Source organism: Phodopus roborovskii, unplaced genomic scaffold (genome assembly GCF_943737965.1).
Source record: "Phodopus roborovskii unplaced genomic scaffold, PHOROB, whole genome shotgun sequence".
Lineage (NCBI taxonomy): Eukaryota > Metazoa > Chordata > Mammalia > Rodentia > Cricetidae > Phodopus > Phodopus roborovskii.
This window is the reverse complement of record NW_026126418.1, coordinates 72508239-72534825: the sequence shown is the minus strand read 5'-3', so window position 1 is coordinate 72534825 and position 26587 is coordinate 72508239. Positions and strand designations below refer to the sequence as shown.

Here is a 26587-nt window from a genome sequence, read left to right as displayed (position 1 = left end):
AATCTGATCTGGGCAGTTTTTCAAATGAGGTTCTCTCCTCCCAGATGACTCTAGGTTGTGTCAATTGAGAATAAAAATTAACCAGTATAGTTGACAACCCATCAGCTGACCATTGTCAAGGGTTCCATAGGCAGAGAGCTCCCTACTTTTCCAAGGGCTTCGGTTTTAATTAGTCCCCATTGTTGATGGGCTATCAATCTGATATCTCATTTATCCATCTGGATCCATCTGGACAAGGTCTAGACTGTTGCAGAAAGTTTTCTTGCCCTGCCAGGTCCTGCCACCCTTTTCAACCCCAAATAAACACATGGAGACTATATTAGTTATTAAACTGTTGGCCAGTGACTAGTGCTTCTTATTGGCTAGCTCTGTCTTAATTATTAATCCATTTTTATTAATCTATGTATTTCCACATGGTCTTGGCTTACCAGAGAATGCCTGGACCTTCTACTGCTTTGTCAACTACATGGCAACTGCCTCTGGTGGGCTCTTTCTGCCTACCTTGTCCAGAATTCCCCTCGCCCTAGTTCCACTATCTTCTTGCCTCATTGGCCAGACAGTGTATTATTCATCATCCAATAAGAGAAACATACATACAGAAGGGCATTCCCCCATCATCTCCTCTTTTTTGTCTAAATAAAATTATATATAACTAAACAGCTATGAAGCAAGATCTATAGTTAACAATATTTAGTCCACTAACATTTGGCAAAATTTTTAGAAAATATCCTATCATCTGTTCTATCTTTGTGAGTTTACAGTTTTATGTGTAACTTACCTGTTATGGTAACTAAGAAAAACAGTAACTGTAACTATCTGTCATCAACTGCATCAAAGACCTCAGAAGGATAGTATAAAAACACTAAACCTGAAGTTCTTCTGTAAAGTTGGAGCATCCATCTTCAGCCCATAGGCCATAATGTGTATGGCAGATTTCTTAGTGAAGCAAGAAATTTTAAACTGTCCACCTGAATTGGCAGTTTGTCAGTCATTTTTCTCTGTGTCCTGCAGGATGTTTGGCAGATTCTACATGATGTAGGAACCTTGTAGGACTGTTGCATTTTGTTTTGTAAGTTCAGCAGTCACTTTCCTGTGGGTCCTGCATGTCCAGTTTATACAGCATACAGTCAAACAGTAGAGGCAAGAGCTGTTTCTTGCCCAAATGGCTAGTCTTGCTATTTCAGAAACAAACTCCATAATGAGATTCTTTGATAGATATCCATCTTCCTCTCTGAAGTAATTGGTGTTGCTAGGAGCAGTTGTATGTCACTGTTATGAAGACCCTAAACCATTTTAAATGCCATATCCTGTAGGTCTTTGAAAGGTTTGAAGAATATCTACCCATTTGAAATACATCTCTATATATATAGAAACTCTACTCTCATAACTATAAGTTTTGACTATTACAGTGACTATAATCTATATTTAATTATACATCACATTTTTAAAGAGCTGTATAAACACAATACCTAAACCAGAGTAGAATTATACATATAACAAGATTGACTTTAAATTTGTATTAATAGGAGTGGAAGAGGTAGGAACCGAATTCCAGAAGCAGCTGGGTGGGCACCATGGCCGGGATCACCATCATCGAGGCGGTGAAGGGCAAGATCCAGGTTCTGCAGCAGCAGGTGGATGATGCCAAGGAGAGGGCCGAGCACCTCCAGCGGGATGTGGAGGGAGAATGGCAGGCCGGGAGCAGGCCGAAGCTGAGGTGGCCTGTTTGAACCGTAGGATCCAGCTGATTGAAGAGGATCTGGACGGTGCTCAGGAGCGCCTTGCCATTGCCCTGCAGAAGCTAGAGGAAGCAGAAAAGGCTGCTGATGAGAGTGAAAGAGGTATGAAGGTGATTGAAAACCGAACTCTAAAAGATGAAGGAAAGATGGAACCCCAGGAAATCCAGCTAAAGGAAGCCAAGCACATCGCAGAAGAGGCAGATAGAAGTATGAAGAGGTGGCTCGTAAGTTGGTGATTATTGAAGGAGACCTGGAACGCACAGAGGAACGAGCCAAGCTGTCAGAGTTCCGTTGCCGAGAGATGGATGAGCAGATCAGACTGATGGACCAGAACCTGAAGTGTCTGAGTGCTGCTGAAGAAAAGTATTCTCAAAAAGAAGACAAGTATGAAGAGGAGATAAAGATTCTTACTGACAAACTCAAGGAGGCAAAGACTCGTGCCGAGTTTGCCAAAAGATCGGTAGCCAAACTGGAAAAGATCATTGGTGACTTGGAAGATAAGCTGACGTGCACCAAAGAGGAGCACCTCTGTACACAAAGGATGCTGGATCAGACTCTGCTGGACCAGACTGAGATGCAGAGCACCCCCAGCCCCTGCCCTGCGACTGCTCCTCCCTCGGACCCTGACTCCGCCTGAGGTCAGCCTGCCTGAAGCTGACCTTGAAACCGAGGGCTGATCTTTTTAACTGAAGGCTGCTTTCCCCTTCATGCCCCCCCACCCCCTCATGTCTTTTTCTTTTTTTTTTTTTTTAAACTTTATTCATTTAATTCTAACAGTATTTGACCTTCATGGATGTCTGTGTGAGGGAGTTAGATCCATTGGAATTAGAATTATAGGCAGATATTAGCTGCCATGTGGGTGCTGGGAATTGAACCTGGGTTCTTTGGAAGAGCAGCCAATGCTCTTAACCACTGAGCCATCTTTCCAGCCCCCCTCATGTCTTTTTCATAAAACTGTGTCAGCCTCTTCCCTGAGTTCCAGCTGGAGGGGCTGAGCACGTTTGGGAACAATTTTTAAGGGAATGTGAGCACAATGCAGTGTCTTCAGTGCACTTGTGATATGCACATTGTGATTACTTTTTGTAATCCAAGCACTTCCACAGCTTGGAGCAGCAACCCAACTCCTTTTCACCGATGAAAGGTGACATTTCAGCCTAATGGACTCCACTCTCTCCATAGAGGAGGAGTACAGGACTGGGCCTGCCTCGCTGACTGCCAGCAGAGCCCAGGCAGGCTCCCCTGTTCTCAGTTCTCCTCACCAAGTCCTAGCCAAACAACAGGGGATCTAGAAGTTCGCCAAAATCAAAAAACTCTGCTGGTCTGTGAAGGTTTTCAGCTTTGATATCTTTGAATAACTTTAACCTTGTTTTTATTTTTATTTTTTTTTTTACTTTTTTCCATCAGAAGTGACCAAATAAGATGGTGAGCTGTCTGAGACATCCCCACTTCCCAGGGCCATGTGCATGCTAGGCGAGCACACTACTGTGCTGCCCAGCCCCGAGACCAAGCTTGTCTCATTTCTACCCCTTTCCTAATTGCTCACAGAATGGACCATGTTGTCCCTTGATGTTGAGGTGACCACTTATTGTTTCCATGTCCTCCCCCCGCAAAAGGAAAATTATGTTTGTGCCACTGATTTAGTCACATGGGAGTCATCTCATCACCGTTCCCGAAGCTGCTGTCTCTAAAGTGCCATCTCATTGTGCTTTGTATCAGCCCTTGATGGAGGAAACTTGAATAGCTTATGTAAAGAAAACTTTTTAAATTTTATATTACTTTGAAATTTTGCTTTTGGAGATTGGGTTGTCTTGATCAACCCAAGAATTCTTTGCAGTCTATGGGCTGGTGGTGTGCTGATTCTCAAATTGTCCCCACCCAATTGCCATGTTCAAGCGGTCTCTTCGAGGCCTGTTAGGTGAGCACGCTGCAGCTTGCTGGCTTATTTGTACTCCCCTCTGTGGGGAGAAAGAACCCCATAGTGCAACTGTTTTGATACTGAATATCAACAAGCAACATTTTGAAATAAAGAACCAGTCCCTCAAAAAAATTTTTTTTGTATCAATAAACCAAAATCCATATCAAGGAATGCATTCATTTCTATATCATATTCCCTTTTTTTTTCTTTAGAAAGAGATTGGCTGTGATCATTAACCATTATAACCAGCCCCATTTAAATGAAAACGAACATTTATAAACAATATTTGGGAATTTGGGATTGTTCTCTCCCAACTGCTTCCTGCTGTTTGGGGGTGCTGTCAAAACCATGGGGATCATAAGAAAACCCAGAAACCTTTCCAAATCCTGGCTGTAGTAATCTGCAAGGGTGCATTATCCAGCTGTCTTAGATGTTGGATCAACTGGGTCACTGCTTCAGGGAGTCTTGCTTGATCAAACCATGTTAGTCTGGAAGGAATTTACACCCTTTTGTCTTCTGTGGAAGTTCTGCAGACCCGAGGATGGCTCAAACCTGTGACCCCTAGGCTTGACTCCACAGCAGCATCTCTAACGGGACTCTGCCTTAGCTGACAGCCACCTCAACATCTCTATCGCTCCTTCCTTTTGCCTCCTTTTAATCCTTTGAACTCTGTTGTGCCCTTTTTGACTCTCTGCAGTCATTCCGTGTGATGCGTCACCTGAGTTGATATTAGTAACTAAGGTCAGAAAAAAAGGCTGTAGTCAGCTGTGAAGGGAGTCAGGACCTATAAGCAAACCACTGCCAAGAAAGCCACAGTTCCTTGTGCTTTATCATTCCAACATTGTGTAGGATGATTGGCTTTCATGTCAGCTTGTCACAAATTAGAGTCACCTGAGTTGGGTGCATCCAAGCAATTGTCCCAATTGCCTTAATTTATGTGGGAAGACCCACCCCAATGTGTGGGTAGCACCTTCTGCTCACAGGCCAGGTAAAAAGTGTGCCAAGGTAGGCATGGTGGTGCTCACCTTTAATCCCACCACTTAGGAGGCAGGGGCAGGCAGATCTCTGTGAGTTAGAGACCAGTCTGCTCTACAGAGTGAGTTCCAGGTCAGCCAGGGCTACACAGAGAAGCTGTCTTGAAAAAGAAAGAAAGAAAGAAAGAAAGAAAGAAAGAAAGAAAGAAAGAAAGAAAGAAAGGAAGGAAGAAAGAAGTGTGTGACAATGGCTATTCTTTGACTTTTGCTCTATCGGCCTTCTCACTTGCCACCACTTCAGTGTTAGGTTGGGATCTCTGATACGCCTAGTCTTGTAGACTGATAAACTATGGTGTTGTCAGCCTGTTCAGTGAGGCTTTGTAGCCATTGAAGGATTCCTCCAACTGCTGAGGCATCCTCTGTCAAGCACCAAGTGTCTATCAGTTCTCAGCCTCTCAGCTGGGATGAAGTTGCCGTTGCTTTGTTTTGTTTTTTTTTTTAATATTTATTATTTTAATTGTATGTATATGAATATTTTGTCTGCATGTATGTATGTGTGTCGTGTGCTGGTGGAGGTCTGCAGGAGATATTGAATCTCCTAAAACTGGAGTTACTGGTGGCTGTGAGCTATCGTGTGAGTGCTGGGAACCTAATCCAGGTCCTCTGCAAGAGCAGTAGTGCTGTTAACTGCCAAGCCATACCTCTAGCCCCTGATGTATTTTAACACAAGCTGACTTAATGCATTCTGAACATGACACTGAACGTGGTAAGAGGGTGGGTTCTCTGGCAGCCTGTTAGCATAGGCATCACCAGCAGTGCCAAGGGCTGGGCTCCAAACTGAGAGAGTGGGTCTGATTGCTTTTCTTATGTGGCCTCAGTCTGACTCCAAAAAGCTTCATTCAGCGAAGCTCCCACAAAACTCCCACAAAGGAAGGAGGTCCTTCTGTCCTGGCTTCTGTCCAGCTTCATCCTCTGCAGCTAGAGAGTTGGAAGTGAGAGTAGATGTGCTCCAAAGAAGATCTGGTGGGAGTGAGGCCCAGGCAAGTAACAGCCTGCAAGAGAGGAAAGGAAGCTGGCAGCGGCGGCTTACACTTTGAAGACAGCACTCATGAGGCAGAGGCAGGTGGATCTCTATGAGTATAAGGCCAGCCTAGTCTATAGAGTGAGTTTTTAAAAACAGGAGGTCAAGACAAAACACTCTTATAAAGGTACTTAGGAGGCTGGCTCAAGATCACAAGTTCAAAGTTGGCCTGGACTGCAGAGTAAGTTCAAGTCCAGCCTTAATGACTTAGTAAGACCCCTCTTTCAAAATAAAGTTAAAAAAAAAGAAAAAGAAATGTGGGGTGGGGTTATACTTCAATGATAGCGCACTAGCCATTGTATGCAAGTGTACAGTCTATGCCTGATACTGGGAAATGTGTATAAAGTATAGTTTTCAGAAACAAAACAAAACACAAACCAGCCACACTTGTGTTAAAGACTCATTAGGCTGATTAACTGATTAGAATATCATGGTTATGGGGAGTTGAAGTATTGCAGGTCCAAGGCCACATTTGGAGGGGGTCTCTATAGACCCTTAGTAGTGATTCCTTGGCCAACCCGATGCACAGCTGTGATTCTGGTGTAAATCCTTTTCGGATGTCTTAACTAAGAGCTTCCTATCTCAAGAGCTTCCTATCTCCACCCGCCTCAAAGCTGGGAATACGGTCAGATCACATCTGAATGCTGCACCGGGGACTTGCCTGATTGGCACTAACTAACCCACCTACTGGTGTTTCCACTGATACATTGTGGTTGCTTTTATTTGGCTATTTTGGCTATCTTGTATGTTCTTCTGTGAGAGCTGTGTTTTTTTTGAGGAGGTGATGATGTGTGGGAGTGCACAGAGGCCCTGGAAGAGGACCATTTATACCAACACTTTATTGGGCGGGGGGAGTGAGGCTTGGGAGACATTAGGGAGCTTACATGGCTGGTGAGTGACCGAGACTCCCTCAGGAGGACACATGAGATCCTGGTTCTACCAGGTGGGCACATTCAAAAAGCATCCACAAATTCCCATGAAGGTTCTGTGTGCTTGAATCTGGGTGGCTTGTGTCTGCTTCTGCCAACACAGCAGATAGGATGTGACCTTTGTCAAAAATGAGGATATAAAGACTGCAGTGTTCCAGGGAGCCTTCCACATCTTTGTCCTTGGTGAGTGGCTAGGCCAGGCCACATGAAGAAGCCACAGAGAGATTTCAGTGAACTACCTAGCTAAGATGACCCTTAGCTCCGTCTCAGCTCATTCTAGAAGCCTCCATGTGATTCCTGTCCCCTAGGTACTGGAGCTGGCCCTGACCTTTGGCATATTGCCAGGTGGATATGTAGACGCCAAGGATGAGACAAGCCTTTCCCTGTGGGCTCCATCAGAATTTCTTTTCCTACAATTTTTTTTTAATCTAATAGCTGGGCAGCTTTTTGGAGGCAGTGACAACATTTTGTTTTGTTTTTTTGAGACAGGGTTTCTCCATGAAACCCTGGCTGTCCCAGAATTCAGTCTGTAGACCACACTGGCCTTGAACTCAGAGATCCTCCTGCCTCTGACTCCCAAGTGCTGGGATTAAAAGCATAAGCCACCATGTCCAGTTTTTAAAAATATATATATTTTATTTATTTTTATATGTGGGTATCCGTGTCCCTGTCTGTATGCACACCCCATGTATACATTGCCTATGGAACCCAGAAGAGGTCCCCTGGAACTGGAGTTACAAGTGGCTATAAGCCACCATGTGGGTGCTGGGAATCAAACCCCAATTCTTAGGAAGAGCAGCCTGTGCTCTTAATCACTGAGCCATGTTTCCAGCCCCACTTTTTAAAAATTGAGTCAAATAAATGAATGGGATTGCTTATCTTTCTATGAAGAATTTCTTTTTGTGGATGAAATTATATGATTCTTTGTGAGCAGTGTTATTTGGGTTTAGAGATGAGGGCTCACTCAGTTAAACTGGAGGCCATCAACCCTTCCAGCTGACAGTAAGCATGGCTGGTTGTGAACACCCTGACAATGATGCCTTTAGGGACATTAGCATTAGCCTTGTAGTAAATTTTGGTATTACTGTATATGTAGGAAGCTTTTTTGACTCTCAGTCCCCTTAGATACCCCCATATATCAGCCTGGCCATGCAACACCCTTTAAACTTTTTTACCTTGATGCATTATTCTGTCTGTCTGTCTGTCTGTCTGTCTGTCTGTCTCTCTCTGTGTATTTAAGAGTTGGTTCTCTCCTTTCACCATACATGTTTCTAGATTGAATCCGGCAAGATCTTTGTGGCAAGATCTGAATCAGGTGTCTACAACCTTTCTGACCATTCATGGAATCTCTTAGGGGTGGGAACCTACAGTGTGTCTGTCTGTCTGTCTATCTATCTACACATAGACATTCACACCACACACACTCATACATACACAACACACACATACCATACACATCACATACTCACACCCCCACAATATACCCACAAGCACACCACACACATACTACATACAACACACACACACCATACACACCACATACACTCCACACACACAATTCACACATCATACTCACACACCCCACATACATACCACACACATACATTACATATCCCCTCTCCCCACACACAGACTGTCAGTCTTTGGAGCCTCTGACCTTTACCAACACACAAACCCCCACCACCACCACCACACACACACACACACACACACACACACACACACACACACAATCTTGCTCTATAGCCTAGGGTAGACAAACTTGTTATTCTCTTGTCTCCCTTCTCAAGTGCCAAAATTTCAGAGGTGATGCTTTGGAGGCTGTCCTGGAACTAGGTCTGTAGATCAGGCTGGCCTCGAACTCACAGAGATCTGCCTGCCTCTGCCTCCCAAGTGCTGGAATCAAACACATGTACCACCAACACCAGGCCCATTTTTACCTTTCATGTTTCACTTGCCATCAAGTCTTCGTGAACCAGCTGTCATTAGAACACCTCTCCTTCTGTAAATTATGTATTGACTTTATTTTGCAGGAATATTGGTGTATCATGTGCATGCAAGTGCTCACAGAGGCCGGAAGAGAGCACCAGACACCCCACCCCCCAGAACTGCAGTTACAGACAGTTGTGAGCAACCATGTGGGTGCTGGGACCCCAATCTGCATCCTTGGGGAGAGAATCCGCGTTCACAACCATCTCTCTAGTCCTGTCCTTCCCCCATCGGTGCTGAATGTAATCCAGGAGTGGTTGTATCCATCCCTGCAATCCCAGCAGTCAGGGCTGAGGCATGAGGACCATCATTCCAGGCAAGCCTAGGCTATATGGTGAGAGCCTGTCTGAAAACACAAAAACATTTCAACACAATGATAATTGCCAGGGTTTCATTTATGCTGGCCAGTTTCACATTTGGTTACTGTGAACTATGCTGCTGTGGACATGGGTGTGTGGACTTACAGAAGCCATTGTTATGGGGGGGAACACAAACCATAACTTCCTCCAACTGCCCCCATTGGCTTCCTTTTCCCTTCCTTCTTTCCTCTCTTATTCCCTTGTCTCTTTCCTTCACTACACACACACACACACACACACACACACACACACACACACTATTTGCCTGCATGTATGAGTGTACATCACATGCGTGCAGTGCCCACTGAGGCCAGAAGAGGGCACCAGGTTCCCTGGGACTGGAGAAACAGATGGCTGTGAGCCATGTGGGTGCTGGGAACTGAACCCAGGTCCTCTGCTAGAGCAGCCAGTGTTCTTAAGCACTGAGCCCACCTCTCCAGTCTCCTCTTTCATGTTTTTGAGACAGGGTCTCCTGTAGGGCAGGCTGGCCTGGAACTCCCAGTCCTCCTCATGCTTGAATGTTGAGATCACAAATGTGAGCCATCAGGCCTGGCTGTCAATGGCTTCTTGTTGGTTTGGAGAGTCTCTGGTTAGTAAAAATCTTATCACGTCCCAGCTTATAGATGAGGAAGTAAAGCTCAGAGAGGCTGAGCAGTGTACCTGAAGTCACGCAGCTTGGAAGAGGAGCAGTTAAGATTGGATCCCAGAGCGAGCTGCTTCATGGAGCTCTGGGGTCCAGCTAGCCCAAGCCCTCTCCTCAGGTACACAGTACACAACTGCAACCCACATTGGGGCCCACTCAGCGACAGGCCTGACAGTGACCGAAGCCATCCTGGAGACTTCAGCTCCTTAGCGTTGTGTGGCTGGCTGGCTGGGGAAATCCAAGGCCTACTTCATTCTTTGCAAATGAACAGCAGAGATATGATTGCTTTGGCTACCAAGGTTGGGTGGAGCAGGGCCACATGGAGCAGTCACACCAAATATAACTTAGTATTTAGGAGTGATTGGAGGCAGACAGGCTGAAACATTGTGCAGGGAAGGGCTCCTGCAATCTGCCTGAGAGCGCAAAATCACTTTCCGCAGCTCAGCGGCAGATTCACATTTAGGGCAATTTCCCTCACGGTAGCTCGCCTCTGCAACTAGGCTGAGCTTGTGCACTGGCTGTTTCCAAGATGAACAAATTCTGGATGCAGAGCAGAACTCAGGGTTCTGTGGGGGACTGGCATCCTCTGCCCCTGTGCTGGCCACTGAGGTATTTTCCTTAAAGTGGCTCCTGGGCATTGGAGACAGCATCCCAGGACCCAGGCTCAGAGAGGTTCTGTTTGTACTCAGAGTCACACAGCTTTTACCCTGCTAGGGGCCCATAGGTGTTAGGAAGGTATGGCTGGGGGGGGGGTGCAGTGCTGTGTGACACTGAGGCTCTGCACAGAGATCTACAAGAAGGAAGTAGTGGAGTGATCCAGGGGTCTCTGTGGCAGGTGTCTCATGTCCTTCTGCCTTATGACTGAGGCCAGGCTAAGAAGGAACTTGGCTGAGAGGCTGAGTGTCCCCAACAGGAGGCTGACAAGAACCCTGGCCCCCAGAGCCTGGAGATTGGCGTGGGAACCCTGAACAAAGGCAGGCAAAGGTGGACAGGGCTCCACTGACATGTATGTGTGTATATGTGTGTGTGTACGTGTGTACAGGTCTACATATGCAGGTGTATATGCATGTAAGTGGAGGCCAGAGGACAACCTTAAATATGATTCTTCAGCCATCTTTTTTTTTTGACAGTGTTTCCCATTAACATGGAACTGAATAAGTAGGCAAGGTCAGGCTGGCCAGCAGGACTCAAGGATCCCCCTGTTTCCATCTCCTATGTTGGAATTTGCCACCATGATCAGCTTTAAAATAAAAATTGGGGGAAGGGTATTGTTTTGAGACAGGGTTTCTCTGTGTGGCCATAACTATCTTGTAGACCAAACTGGCTTTGAACTCACAGAGATCCACCTGCCTCTGTCTTCTAAGTGCTGGGATTAAAGGCGTGTGCCATCACCACCCCCATAATTTGTTTTTAATGTGGGTTCTCGGGATCCAACTAAGGTTTGTAAGTCTGCAAGGCACACTTTTTTTTTTTTTTTTTTTACTAATATAGCTATCTTCCTACTTCTCAACCAGACATTTCTTGAGCAACCCATAGGTGCAAGATGATCTAGAGTCACCAAAAAGGCAAGCTTCTGGGTATCTCTGTGAGAGATTATGTAGATTCGGTCAACCACCATGGGAAGACTCGCACTATTTATTCCAAGGGCTGCAGTCTCAGACCACATACAAAGAGAAAGGTGACCAAACACCAGCACTCATCTCTCTCTGCTTCCTGGCTGTGGGTCCAGTGTGAGCAGCTACCTCACACTCCTCCCATGGTGGCTTCCCTACCATGATGGACACCCTTAAACCATGAGCCAGAATGAACCTTGTCTTCTTCAGGTTGCTTTTGCCGGTATTTTTGCTGCAGCCATAAGAAAAGCAGGACTGTGAAGCAGGGCTGTTACTGTGTAAATCTGACAGTGTAGTTTGAAGGTCTTTGGAGCTGATTTGCAGATAAAATGTGAAAGACTTTGGAGCCAGAGCTTCTGGACCATTCTGGTGGAAGTTGGGAAGATAAGAATGCTGAGAGCAATGTGCACAGTGATGTGCCCAACCGACTTTGGAGCTTCAGAGGGAAAGCAAGACTGTATTGAAAACCAGGCTAGAGGTCATTCCTGTGATGATGGCAAATAACCTGGCTGCATTCCATCTGCATCCTCAGAACACGAGTGAGGCTGAATTGAAAAGCAATGGACTAATTTGTTTGGCAGAGGAAAATTCAAGACAAGAGTGCATTCAGGCTGAGGCATGGCTGCTACTCTTTGCCAGGACTATGTGAAAAACAGCAAAAAGTTGGGCAGAAAGAAAATGTGCAGTTTGGGCTGGGTGGTGGCGGCACACACCCTTAATCCCAGTGCCCGAGAAGCAGAGTTTGAGGCCAGCCTGGTCTATAGAATGAGTTCCAGGACAGCTAGGGCTACACAGAGAAACCCTGTCTTGAAAAACCAAAATAAAGAGGGACGGTGCTAGAGATTTGGCTCAGTGGTTAAGAGCACTGACTGCTATTCTAGGGGATCCAAGTTTAATTCCCAGCATCTACATGGCAGTTCACAACTGTCTGTAATTCCAGTTCCAGGGGACCTGGTAGCCTCACACAGATGTACACACAGGCAAAAAATACCAATGCACATAAAAACAATTTTTTTTCATATGTACAGTTTGACACATAAGCAGTTGAAAGCTGTTAACAAGATGGGTGCTGAAAAAGACAGGAGGTTTGTTTGTATTTTTGTTGTTTTGAGTCGAGGAAGGTCTTACTCTGCAGCCCTGGCTGTCCTGGAACTCACTATATAGAACAGGCTGGCCTCAAACTTACAAGAGATCCACTTGGCTCTGCTTCCTAGGTGCTGGGATTAAAGGTGTGAGCCACCACACCTTGTGAGACAGTAGTTTGTTTGTTTTTAAATAGACTTTGAAAGAAAATAGTCTAGGAGATGTGGCCTTGTTGGAGGAAGTGTGTCACTGTGGAGGTGGGCTTTGAAGTCTCATATGCTCAAGCTAAGCCCAGTGTCATAGACTCCTTCTGCTGACTGGAGATCAAGATGTAGAACTGTCAGCTACCTCTCCAGCATCATGTCTGCCTGCACGTTGCCATATTCTGGACTAAATCTCTGAAACTATAAGCTAGCCCCAATTAAATGTTTCCCTTATAAGAGTTGTTGTGGCTGGGCAGTGGTGGTGCATGCCTTCAATCCCAGCACTCAGGAGGCAGAGACAGTTGGATCTCTGTGAGTTCGAGGCTAGCCTGGTCTACAGAGCAAGTTCCAGGACAGCCAAGGCTACATAGAGAAATCCTGTCTTTAAAAAAACAGAGTTGCTATGATCATGGTATTTCTTCATAATAATAGAAACCCTCAAGTAAGACACTTAATTTTTCTTATTTTTTAAAATATACTTGTTTATTTTTATTTTATGTGCATTGGTGTTTTACCTGCTTGTACATCTATGTGAGTGTGTCAGATCCCCTGGATCTGGAGTTATAGACAGTTGTGAGCTGCCATGTGGGTGCTGGGAATTGAACCCAGGATCTCTGGAAGAGCAGCCAGTGCCTTAAGTGGGGAGCTATGTCAGCTATCCCTCCAGGTAGAGACAGTAGTTTTGTTTTTGTTTTTTGTTTTTGAGACAGGGTTTCTCTGTAGTCCTGGGACTCACTCTGAAGATCAAACTGTCCTCAAACTCACAGAGATCCACCTGCCTCTGCCTCCCGAGTGCTGGGATCAAAGGTGTGGGCCACCACTGCTGGGCCGAGACAGTAGTTTTTAAAGCAGTAACTTCTCACACAATATCTGGAGTTAAAGTTCTTGAGAAGGATATCCTCAAATTCCTTGCTTCAGGAACCCATGTAGGTAGCACCACCCTTGACCTCCAGACAGAACAACACATCTACAAAAGGCACAGAGATAGGTTCCAGATCTGACAGCATCATCTCCAGAGACACTGACCTGAACTGTCTTTTGTTTATTTTGTTTTTGTTTTTCAAGACAGGGTTTCTCTGTGTAGCCCTGGCTGTCCTGGAACTCACTCTGTAGACCAGGCTGGCCTCGAACTCACAGAGATCCACTTGCCTCTGTCTCCCAAGTGCTGAGATTAAAGGCATGTGCTACCATGGCCATCCCAGAGCTATGTCTTCAACCCAATTTAGGAGGCAGTCACTGGCTAGATCTCAGGTGCACCCAAATAAAGCTTATTTCAAATTTGTCTCAAAGATTGTGGTAGTGGTCTTATTCTTGCCTGGTGGAATCAGCACTGTCTTCCCACTGGCCTGAAAGTAATGTCTCTAGCTGACCCTGGACCTCTCCTCTTAGGTTCTTTCATCAGGTGTCTTGTCATAGTGAAGAAAAGCTACTGGACACACAGTATTGCTCATCTAGTATTCAGCCCACAGTGTGTGGGAGGGAATCTTCCAGGTAAGGATCTGCTCTAGAGTGCAAAGACTGAGGTCTAGGGGCAGGAAGTTTTAGGAGGCAAGACTAGAGTTGGTGACTGTTGAAAAATTTAAGTGCTTGTCCCTTACAGCTCTCTTCCTCCCCACCCAGATGTAGAACTTCCGTGCAAACAAGGTTGAACAAACAAGGTTGTTTTCAGAACTTTCGGGTGCACAGTGCCGGTACCTTGACCCCAGGTGTGGGTGGTGCATGACTTCTTCCTATGCTTAACCCATCCCCTGTCTTGGGTATATTAGCTCTTTACTCTCTGTAATAAACGGTGGTGGCAGCAGCTTCTTCTTAACCTCTGGTGGTTGTCTGTTAAGTGTTTCAATCCCGACACCCTCCACCAAGCTGGCTGTGCAGGCGCGGCAGGTGACACCACTTCCTCTTTGTATTCTATTGATCAATACATAGGAATAGGATGTTCATTGTTGTTTGGGAGTACAGGAAAAATGTTGGATAACATACATTGTCACTAATGGGGAAAGTTAGCGTTTAGGTTTCTCAGGTGAGGAACAGGTATGAAGCAGTCAAGTTGGAAGCAGGGAGAGCTGAGGCTCAGGCTTGCAGTTACACCTTAAACAGCAGGCCATGCTGCCTCTCAGGATGCTGAGTGTTACATTGGACACATAGGGGCAGAAATAGGTGGGAGAGTGAACATTCTGGTCCACGCTTCCTGGGTTTAGCTCCTGAGTCTGCCTCTTACTAGCAGTGTGACTTAGGGTAGATCATGTGACTGCTCTGTGCCTCAGTTTCCCCTTCTGACAAGTAGGGACAATCAGTGCCTGTCACCTAAGACCCCTATGAGAGCCTTGTCAGTTCATGTAGAACACTAGAGTAGGAGGCTAGCAGATGGCAAGGAAGTCATTCTCTGTAAGATGTCATGCAGGAGGCTGGGGAGACCTTAGTCACCCAGTCTACCCCAGCCTGGGTTGGAGGGAGCTGCTGGCTCTGAGACCCCAGTTCTCCAGTTTGCCACACTGTAGCATCGCTGTACAGGTTCCATGGAGATGACCCTGTCCCCTCCTGGGATCTTTGGGAAGGAAGACAGGACAACCCAGACAACCAAACAGTTCTCTGAGAGCTAGGATGGGCTTTGGAAGAAGAGGGACCCAGCCCTGGCTCATCTAGGAGAGTCCTTGTTTAGTGATATGTCACTTGTCCAGCAACCTCTGGTCCAGTGTGATCTCATTATCACATGATAACCCATCTCCCAACACCTTCTTGAGGTGCAGGCGTGCTTGACTACTCCAACCAGCCCTGGGCAGGTGTTCTGTATTCTAGAGTGCTCTATGATGGCAGTTACCCACAGACATTACAGGGAGAAGGGAGAAGCTGGGGGCAAGTCAGGTGTGTGTGTGTGTGTGTGTGTGTGTGCGTGTGTGTGTATTGGCTAGTTTTAGGTCAACCTGACACTAGCTAAAATTGTGTTGAAAGAGGGAACCTCCACTGAGAAAAATGTCTTCAACTGGTTGGACTGTGGACAATTGCACTTGTGGTACATATTTTTGATTGATGATTGATGTAGCAGGGCCCAGCTCACTGTGGGTGGTGCTATCCCGAGCAAGTGGTCCTGGGTGCTATAAGAAAAAAGGCTGAAGCCAGGTGCCTTGAAGCCAGCACTAGGGAGGAAGAGACAGGCAGATCTCCGTGAGTTCCAGGCTAGCCTAGTCTACAGAATTAGTTCTAGGACAGCTAAGGCTACACAAAGAAACAAAACATAAAACAAACAAAAAAGTAGTCTGAGAAAGCCATAAGGAACAAGTCAGTAAGCAGCATTCATCTGTGGCCTCTGCATCAGTCCCTGCCTTGAGTTCCTGCCCTGATTTCCCTAATGAACTACAGACTATGAGATGAAATAAATCCTTTCCTCCCCAAACTTCTTTTAGTCACTGTGCTTTATTGTAACAGAAACTCTAAGTAAGTCAGTACACGATGTGTGTGCATGTGGGGGTGGGTGTTTGTGCCGTGGCATGCCTGTGGCGCTCAGAGGACAACTTGCAGGAGTCAGTTCTCTCCTTCCACCACGGGGATCCTCAGGATCAATCTCAAGCCATCAGACTTGGTGGCAAACCCACTGAGCTGCCTCTCTGGCCTTTCCCATTTTCCTATTCTAACAAAGCATCAGGGACCAGGCACTAAACTAATTAACCAGTCTCTCACTTACTGATTTTGGTGCTGGGGATTGATCTAGGACCTTGGGCATTCGGTACACTGTGTGAGCACTCTAGCACTGATCTCCATCTCTGACTCATTTTGTTGTTGTTGTTTGTTTGTTTGTTTTGGGGACAGGGTTTCTCTGTATAACAATTCTGGCTGTCCTGGAACCCACTCTTGTAGACCAGAGATCTGCCTGCCTCTGCCTCCTGAGTGCTGGGTTTAAAGGCATACACCACCACCACCCAGCTCCAACTCATTTTTTTAAAAAAAAAACTTTATTTTGAGACAGGGTCTCATTAAATTGCCCAGGTAGTTCCTAAACGTATGATCCTCCTGCCTCAACCTTCCTAGTACTGGGATTACAGGCCTTTGTCACCAGTGCCACTCAGGTAACTTATAAAGAAGAGTTTAGGAATAACACAGCAGCTCAGCTGCTAAAGTACTTGCCTAACACACACAGATCCCTAGGCTCTATCCTCAGCACCACATACCACCAGTCATCCCAACACTTCGGAGGCAGAGGCAGGGTTCATAGTCCAGCCTTGGAAACTGGAAGCTAACTTTGATTTGGGAATCAGAGAGAATGAGAAGGAGCTAGGGAGGGGGGAGGGGGAGGGAGGGAAGATTTTAGGAAGCTAAAGATAGAAATGATAGCAGATGGGAAAGGTGACTCCAGGTGAGGTGCAGCTTGTCCCCTCTGGCCTTCCTCACACATGGACCAGGTCTCTGAGGAACCTCACACTCCATGTTCTGTTTGGCTGTGAATTTTCCTCTGTGTGTGGCCAGTGCAGGAGGATGGTGGGAATCGGAGCCTGGGGTGGTGTGGGGGGAGGGGGAGAGACATAAGGACCTGGCCCTCCAGCCTTCCACAGAAGCTAACCCAGTCCTTAAACACTCCCACCAACACACTGACGATGTAAATTTGGTTTTGAAATAATAGCAATAATGAGAAATAAAAAGAGTGAGTGGGTGCCTGTGGGAAGGGTAGGGGTTCAACCAGGTCCCTTCTCAGTATACTGAGGGGGAAGCGCAGGGGGAAAATGAAATTAGTTGTGACAGCTGAAATCCTCTACAGAGGACATTTGACAGGGTACTTAAAAAATAATAAGAAAAGGGAAAGTGGTTTGGGTCGCACAGAGAGGGGGGGACGGGGGATTTCAAGTGACACAAGACGCATAATCAAGCTTCTTAGCCTGCAAGCTCTTCTTACCTAAGGGGCCCGCTGCCTTTATTTTTATCCAAATGGCTCAATTACCGCAAAGCCCCACAGAGAAAATTACGGATGTTTGCCTCTATTTTTCTTCTCTTGTCTCGACAACTGTAGATATTTTGTTTTCCTTCTTTCTCTCTCGCTCTCTCTTGATCTCCTTTTTTTTTTTTTTTTTTTTTTTTTTGATGGGATGGGGGGTAGAGAGAAAGGGTTGTTCAGATGGATTGAGGGACTTGAGTCCTTGAAATTACTCCTCAAAGCTCATATCATGCAGACCCACATGGACAGCACAAACATACACAGACACACAGACTTATACAGTCATACAAACATAAACACAAACACATAGACACTTAGAAACACATACAAGTATACACAGACACACACAAACACCCACAGACTTGGTCATACATGAAAACACAGACACATACAAACATATAGACATACAGACATACATGAACATACACAGATATACAGACATATACAGATACACAGACACAAATACATATAGACACAGACACACATAGGCACAGGTATACACAGACAGACAGCAGACACACACAGACAGACCCCCAGGCCTTGGACCATGACCGGCTTCCTTGTAGGTGTCCATTTTGACATTTGCAAGTCCAATCTCCCAGACATGTTCCTGTGGACCCTCTCCTCTCCTGGGGTACCCCTCCCCTGGCTTTTTGCAGTAGCAGATCCCAGTACTCCCATGGGCCTTCATTTGCCCGGTGGGCACCCCTCCCAGAGGCTCTCCCCTGAGCTCAGCTATTTCCAAACCCTGCAATAGACGCAGGGAGGCTCAGAGGTACCCATTTTCCAACCTTTTTCTCTTGTCTCCGTTTGTCATTTTCGGAATTGGCGCTCCAGGGAGCCAGGGCTGGCGGTGGCTGCTCTCAGCACTTGCCCATCCTGCCAGGCATGTGACGTGCTGTGCAGTCAGTGGCAAGCTCCATAAAATGTGTCTGTGTGACTCTGTGGAGTGGCCTGTGCCTGGGACCCTGTGGGAGAAAGCCTCTATCCCTCCCCATGGCATCTACTTCCCTCTGTTGCTCTCCCCGCTGTCTCTGTCCATTTGAGCAATTTCAAAATCCTGAGCGTCCCATGGAAAGGGAACAGCCATCAGTACAGATTTTGGCTCAGTCTAGGACCTGAAGACCACAGCAAAATGCATACTTGATGATGGGAATGCTTACAGAAACATTTTGTCCACTATGGCTGCTAGTGAGTGGGCCTTTGCCACTAGCTGTTTGTGTTGTGTTGACCATCACCTCCACTAGTCTGTAGACCCCCTCCCTACTCCACCATAGAGGACACCATATCATGGGAGACAGAGCACAAGACCCTTGGGATCAGTCCCTTTGAGGAGACCACTGAATTTGTATGTACAGTGTGTGTGCACATGTGTGTTTGGATATGTTCAGAGGTCAAAGGTCAATGCTAAGTGTTTCCTGTTGCTTTCCACTCTACTTTTTAAAGACTGTCTTACCAGACTCAGGGCTTACCAATTCTTGGCTAATTATCTAGCTATCGAGCTCCAGGGAGTCTCCAGTGTCTGCTTTCCCGTCCTTCCGTGTGGAGGTTACAGGCTCATGCTGTTGTGCCCAGCTCTTTACCCCCGTGTAAGCACTTTACCTCCTGAGCTATCGCCCCAGCTCCATAAACTGTTGTGCTCTCTGGCCTGCCCCCCCCACCCCACCCCATGCCTGTACCTTTGGGCACCTTACTGTATTAAGCTGTAAATTGACCCAAGTGCATCTGGTAGGGCATGTGCCATCATGGTTGATCCCAGAGGCTTCAGACTCAAATGCTGTGGATGTTAATTTAAGGCTCAGAACTCATGCCGTGGGTGGACAACTGACTGGGCCTCAGTGTCCTTGTCTGTTAGTGTGAGAACAAGGGAGACTTGATGGGACTAATGCATGGAAATTGCTAGCCCACTGTGATTAGCAGCTGAGTGCTTGCGATCACCCTCTTCCCACCATCCACTCAGTAAGGGACACTTATTTGAATCTCAGTGGAAGACGCTGGGTTCAGCTTCATTCCACAACTGGAGAACCTATACTCAGAGAAGTTGAGCAACTTGCTCAAACCCTTAAGCCATGGATAGATCTAGAACTAGAACTTTTGGATCCCAGCTCCTGAACTTTTCACAGCTCATCAGTAATGCTTTTCTGAAAAGGATGTGTGTGTGCTTCTGTGGCATGTGCGCCGATGTGTAGTGTGTATGTGCACATTCATGTGTGTGTTTCTGTAGCCTCCATGTTAAATGTGTCCCCCAGGGTCTCCTCCCCAGAGCCCATGTCAGACCACAAGGCTGCTCTCACTAGTGCTGCGGCTGCCCTGGAGAGCAATGGCTCCTGGCTGCTCTGAGAGGTGCAGGATAGAGATCCCAGTGCCTGCTAAGGATCTCAGGATGGGTGAGGTGGAGGCAGAGCTGAGGAGAGAGGGTGGAGTCTTTGGGTATGGGGAAGAGCACTGGGTGGGGTTCTCAACTCAAAGCCCAGTGTGCAATGTGAGCACCAGGTGAGGCAAGAGCGGAATCCCCTTTGGAAGTGCTAGTGTGAAGCAAGGGGGAGTCACACCCTGGCACAAATCATGAGTGAAAGTCCCGGAGTCAGTCTCCCCTCCTCTTCAGTTCCGGCATTCTGGCAGTTTCTAGTGTCAGGTCCAGGGAGGGGAGTGACCAGTCACAGTACAGGAACTCGGCTGTGGATACCATCAGGTGAGACAGAGAGCTGGGGTGGAGGGAAAGAGGGTCTCAGTGTGGAGCCCTAGTCCTGTGGCAACCAGAGCAGTGCCGTCCATCTGAGCATCTCTCCTTGCAGACCCCAGCTTCCTTCCCAACACAGCTGAACCAGGAGAGTGGGAAGCAGGATTGATAGCACCTCAGTCCCTACACAATCCTCAGGCTGGCAGCACAACCTCTCCCCTTCCCTTAGAAACATCTCCAGGTTGGGGGCTGGGGGTGTATTTCCACTGGTAGAGTTTACTGGGCAACATTGCCATCAGTTTGGCATGGGAAGTGGGCACAGGAGGATCAGTAGTTTAATGACATCTTTGGCTACACATTCAAGTTCAAGGACTGCCTTAGCTAAATGAGACCCTGTCTCAAAATCTAAAAGGGGGCAGGGAAGATGCTCAGCAGGTAAAGGTGTTTGCTGCCAAGCCTGCTGACCTGAGTTTGATCCTCAGGGCCGATATGGTGGAAAAAAAGAACTGATCTCCACAAGTTTTCTCTGATCATATGCACACTATGGCATGTCTGTGCATGCATATGCAATAAATAAATTAATTAATTAATCAATTACGTGCCTCTATTTCTCAATGGTGGGTGGCACTCACAGCCATTTCCCCTTCTCTAGAGCATGAAGACAGAAGGCCTCAGACATGAGAAGGGAGGACCTTGTATAGCTAGCAGGGGTGGCTGTTGTGGTCGCTTTGTTGATACTTGAAAAGGCTCTGCTCTAGCCACTCATAGCCCTCCAGGAGCTAGAGTCCATCTTGAACAGAACAAACTGACATTAAGATTGTATCCTGTCTAGGGCCACCACCTGGATCGTATTGAAGATCAAGGCCCAGAATTCCAAAATGCAGCAACAGGGAGCTCTGTGCAGTTATCCAGATAGGACTGTCACAGATAGGGCTGGGGCTAGGATGCAAGAGTCTGGAGCTTAGGCCTAGAGAACAGGGAAGGCCTGAGGCAGAATAGGCTGAACACGCTGTCCCCAGAACTCAGGGCAGGGAGGGTGGCAGATAGGGCTCACCCAAAGCCTTAAAAGAAAGGAATCTCACTATGCCTCTCCTGGCTCTGGGCTTCCTCAGCCTGCAGGGGCAATTTCAGACATGCTTGCTTTGAATCCCTTCCAGTGAGATTGCAGGAACTATGACCAAACTGCCAACAAGGAGCAGCTAGCTCCTGCTTCTACCCCTGACTGAGGCTGGGGCGGGGCAGCACAGCACAGCAGCTGGCCCACAGCCACCCTTGATTTGGCCCTCCTTTGGGTTTCCCTGTTGTCGACATAGGGACAGAAGCTCAAACCCAAGTGCCCGATAAGGTATACAAGGCTCACCGTGTTGCAGCCAGCTGGCCACTCACTGTTCTCTCCTCCCAGCCATGTCCCATGTGTTCCTCCCACCTAGAGCAGCCTGGAGTGCCCCACCCAGGGTGGTTCACAGCTGGGGCCCCAGCGCACAGGTTGCTTGATCCTTTGCTGGCACTGTCCACCTCTTTACAGTGGACTGATTCTTACCTATCCCTAGATAACATTGTCTCCTCCAGGGAGCCTTCCCAAGTCCCTGCAGTGATGCCACGTGTGTCCAGGTGGCTGGATCTCCACGTTGGCCTAAAGTAAAAGTTTGATAATGCTTGTCAGAATGAAAAAAAAATTGTCTTTTCATTCCATCACTATGGAGACAGGACCTTGAAGATAACTGTAAGTTTGAGGTCAACCACTATAGTGAGTTTGAAGCCAAACTGGGCTACACATTGTTCCATAAATAAATACTAAATTAAAAACAGGGTGAGTTAATAAGGGGTTGTTAACACTGGGTTAGCTTGGCGAAATGTCTTGGAAAGACTGTTAATTGACAGAGGAAGACACAGACCACTGAGTGTGGCATTATTCTCTAGGCAGATGGTCCAGAATGGCATAAGAGAAGAGAAAACCAGCTCAGAGCAAGCAAACAGGTAAGAATGTATGTATTCATTTTTCTCTGCACTTGACTATGGATGTCATATGACCTGCTTCATCTCCGTGCCTTGACTTCCCCTCAGTGGTGGACAGTGATCTGGAACTGTGAGTTTTTGTTGTTGTTGTTGTCGTCAGAGTATTTGTCACAGTACCAGAAATGAAAGTAGAACCTCAGGGATGTCACTCTGTTGGTAGAGCACACGCCTAGTGTGCATGGAGCCCTGTTTCCTATCCCAGCACCATATCAAACTGGAAGTGGTGGCATAAGCCTGCAATCCTAGTGCTCAGTGGATGCAGAGGCATCAGAACTTCAAGGTTATCTTTTCAAGTGTGGTGTTAGCCCGGGCTACATGAGACTCTGTCTCCCAGAGGAGAGGAAATTGCCAGTCTGGTGGCAGGTAGAAAGCATCCCGGTCTTCCAAGAGGGACCCCCTCATCCGAACTCTCTGTAAAGAGCAAAGCAATTAAGCTATTCTCATTTGCAAGATTTTGTTTTTGTTTTGTTTTTAAGACAGGGTTTCACTGAAAAGTTTTGGTTGTCCTGTAGACCAGGCTGTCCTTGAACTCACAGAGATTTGCCTGCGTCTGCGTCCTGAGTGCTGGTATTAAAGACTTGTATCACTACTGCTTGGCTCATTTGCAAGATTAAAAAAAAAAAAAAAAATAGGGGCTGGAGAGATGGCTCAGCATTTAAGAGCACAGGCTGTTCTTCCAGAGGACCTGGTTCAATTCCTAGCGTGTGTGTGTGTGTACACGCACGCGCATGCACACATGTGTATGTTTGAGCACACATGTGCATGTGCATATGAGTGTCTTCCTCTCTGTATATGTGTGTTTGTGTGTGCCTCTCTTTCTGTGTTGTGTGTATGTGTCTTTATGTGTATGGTGTGTGTATGTGTGTGTGTGATGGAGGTCACAAGTTGATGTCAGATGTCTTTCTCAATTGTTCTCCACTCTATATTAAAACAAGGTCTTTCCCTCACCCTCCCTGGGGAGTAGATGGGGGATGGGATGGGGGTGGTGTGGTGGGGCATGGGAGAATGGAAGGGTGAGGGAACTGGGATCGATATGTAAAATAAGAAAAAATAGTAAAAATAAAAATAAAAACAACAAAAAACAAAAACCCAGGGTCTTTCTCTTAAACCTAGAGGTCACCAGTTTGGCTACTCTAGCTAGTCACAGAGTGCCCTGTTTCAGCCTGAGTGCTGGGGTTCTGGGTCAGCCTGCTGGGCGCTAATGTGTGTGCTGGGAATCCAAACTCAGGTGGTCCTGCTTGCTTAGAGAGCTCTTTAAGGCATCTCCCCAGCAGCCTCTTGGGCTTTTCTTGCCTGTGTCTGATGTCTGGAAATGGGAAGTGGCAGTTATCCAGGTTTCACACCTGGATAACTCAGACTCCTGAACCCACAAGTATCATCATTGACCAAGCCCACAGCTATATCATCCCATAGAAGGGCAGCTTGTCCTCTGAGGCCCTGGCTGGTGGCAGAGCCATCCCCAAGTGCAGTTGCAGGGGTGAGAGCTTGCTTTCGCGAAGGCTGCCAGCTTGACAGCTGCAAGCCACCATGAGGGCTTCTCTAATGGAGTCCTGAGACAGTACGTAGCAGTGACAGTTGAGCCCGGAGATAGCAGGGTGCGTGACAGAAGGGACAAGCCACTACAAACCTGTAATCCTCTGATTCCTTTGCAGCTGTAGCATTTAACTCTTGCTTCTCCAAGGAAGGGGACAGCCTCCCTTCCTCAAGGGAGGGAACAGCCACTCACCTTAAACTATTCATCTGCTTCTGCTTTAAAAACAGAACAAAAACTCTGCATTTATTTACTTACTCAGTATACCATGTGGGTGTTTGTGTTATGGGTTTTCACCAGTGACGAAAGGTCAGCCTGAGGTGGGTTCTCCCCTCTGCCATGTTGGTCCTCGGGCTGGAGCTTGGCAGCAAACACATATCTCCATTGAGCCATCTCTGCAGGTCCCTGCTCCTGCTTTCAGCACCAAACCCACCTCGACTTCTTCCCCTAGAGACTAAGGAGGGATTGTTGTGACAATGACAACAACAAAGATGGTGATGGTGATTGACATAGAGTCTTACGTAGCTCAGGCTAGCCTTAAATTCAAGATGACCCTCAATTCTTGAAATGCTTGCTGCCACCTCTCCAGCTGCTAGGACCCCTGGTGTACACAGCCATGTCTTGCCAGGAAGGGCTTTGACAGAGATCTAGTAAGGTGTCTTGTTGGTGTCTGTCCCTTTTGGCTCCCTGGTGACCTCAGGATAAAGAAGGAAATGACCTCAGCCTTCAGGAGCATTCTAGCAATGCCTTTAGAATGTCTCCAGTCCTCCTGTATGTGTTTGCCACACTGACATCCTCTTTTGGCCCTCTAGCTAGCCTAACCTCAGGACCTTTGCATAGTTTTTAGTCTATCTAGCCCCAGATTCTGCCCATACCCTAGGCTGGCCAGTTTATCTTTCAGACCTCAGCTTCACCCACCCTAGTCTGCAAAGTGGAGTCAAGGTGACCTGCTTTAAGCCCCAGCAACCTTCTACTCTTCAGACATGCGCTTTCCGAAGCAGGGGGAAGACATGTGCCTAGTGTCAGTCAGATACCTACAGACCCCAGGCATTCTCATAACCCCTGCAGGTAGGTGCAGACACTGACCTCATTCTAGAGACAAGGAGGCTGTGGCTCTTCAAGTCCCAAGGGCAGTTTGTAGCAGAATCAGGATTTGAACCAGGTCTGTCCAAATCTCATGGTACTCACTACCAGACAGCCTCTGGGGGACAGAAGAGACCCTAGCAACCTCATGAGGCAGAGGGGAAACTGAGGAAACTGGGCATGGGGCAGAAACTCCTCAAGGTCCTGTAGGCCTGAGTTCGTCCTTGCCTCCCTCCCGTAGGCACAGCTGCTCTCCCCAACAAAAGCTTTGCTGGCACAGAGGCCTGGGAGGGAGGCCATGCTGCAGCTGGGATAAGCAACTTTTGGGGCTGGGTTGTGGCTAGGGACAGAAGGCTCCTTCCAGAAGGCTCTGGAATGATTTGAGGCCTCCTCCCAACCCACTCTGTCCCCAGCCCCAAACAGCTGCTGACCACAATTAGCCAACAAGTGGCTGTCTTGTGGAGTTACTGCTGATGTGCTCTGAGTGGCTCTCTGAGTGGGAAATGGGGTAGGAGAGGCCAGCAGACAAAACAGGGTGAGTGCATTAGGCTGACATCACTGTTTTAAGTAAGTTCTGTTAGGCCCTGGAGGAGGATAAAGACACAAGAGGGAGAGAGTGCAGGCTGCCAGACACATGCTCTCTCACTCGCGCTGGCTTGTACACACACGCACGCACGCACACACACACACACACACACACACACACACACACCATCTAGTCTAGAGTGGAGGCATAATGGCCAGAGACACTGGAGCAAACTGTCCGACAGATGGGGCCCGCCCTGCTTCAACAGGAGGCTCGAGCTACAGATGAAGGTCTTCAGGTGAAATAGAATGTCTGAATTAGCCAACTATTGTGTGGTGAGAGGGTAATGCGTCTGCCTCCTCCTAATGGCTGCCCAGTTACCAGAGAATGAAACCACTTCCACATCGCAGACATCCAAGGACAAAAGTCATCTGGAGAAATGGCAGAGGGGGCCCTCAACCCTGGGCTTGGACAAAGAGCCCTCTCCTCATCTCTTCACTCTCAGGGCTCCTGCTGCAGATTTGGCAGAAAGAGTAATGGGGAAGGTAGCTGTCAATGGAGGGGTGCCCCAGAGGAGGGAGGCAGCGGCTGAGAGGCTGCAGTATGAGGTGGATGGTCACAGCGGGAGGGACGCTTGGCCAGGGGCCTCAGGTCAGTCCAGCCCTCCCTTTCAGTTCCCTCACCCCTTCCACCCTTCTCCACAGGCTGTTTCTGCTCCTTTAAAAAGAGATTAAATTCAAGGGTGTGGTGGTATATACCCGTGATTCCAGCACACAGGAGGCAGAGGCAGAGGCAGAGGCAGAAGGATTGCCACAAGTTGGAAGGTCAGCCTGGGCTACATAGAGAGCTCCATGCCACCTTGTCTCAAAGAAAAGTCACAACTGCATGTGTGGCTCACACCTTTAATCCTAGCACTTGGGAGGCCAAGACAGGCAGATCTCTGTGAGTTTGAGGCCAGCCTGGTCTACATAGTGAACTCCAGGCCAGACAAGGCTATATGGGGACTAATTAATTATGTGAGTTTGGCCTTATCTTAGGCTTTCCCCCAATTAGCTCTTATAACTTAATTAACCCATATTTTTAAGCCCACATTCTGCCTCATGGCTCAATTACCTCTGATCTATACTGTATGTCTGACTTCTTTAGAGTCTCATTGGCGTCTCTCTGCCTCTCTTCTTCCCAGAGTCCTCTCTGTCCCCGGAAATTCCCCCTAACCTCTTCCTGCCTAGCTATTGTCCATTCAGCTCTTTATTAAACCAACCACAGCAATATATCTTCACACAGTGTAAAGATATTCTGTCC

At 47.3% G+C, this 26587-nt stretch overlaps 1 pseudogene; it reads left to right on the top strand.

Moving 5' to 3' along the window:
• Positions 1–1532: 1532 nt before the first annotated feature.
• On the top strand, positions 1533–2420 carry LOC127222743 (tropomyosin alpha-3 chain-like; annotated as a pseudogene).
• Positions 2421–26587: the final 24167 nt, after the last annotated feature.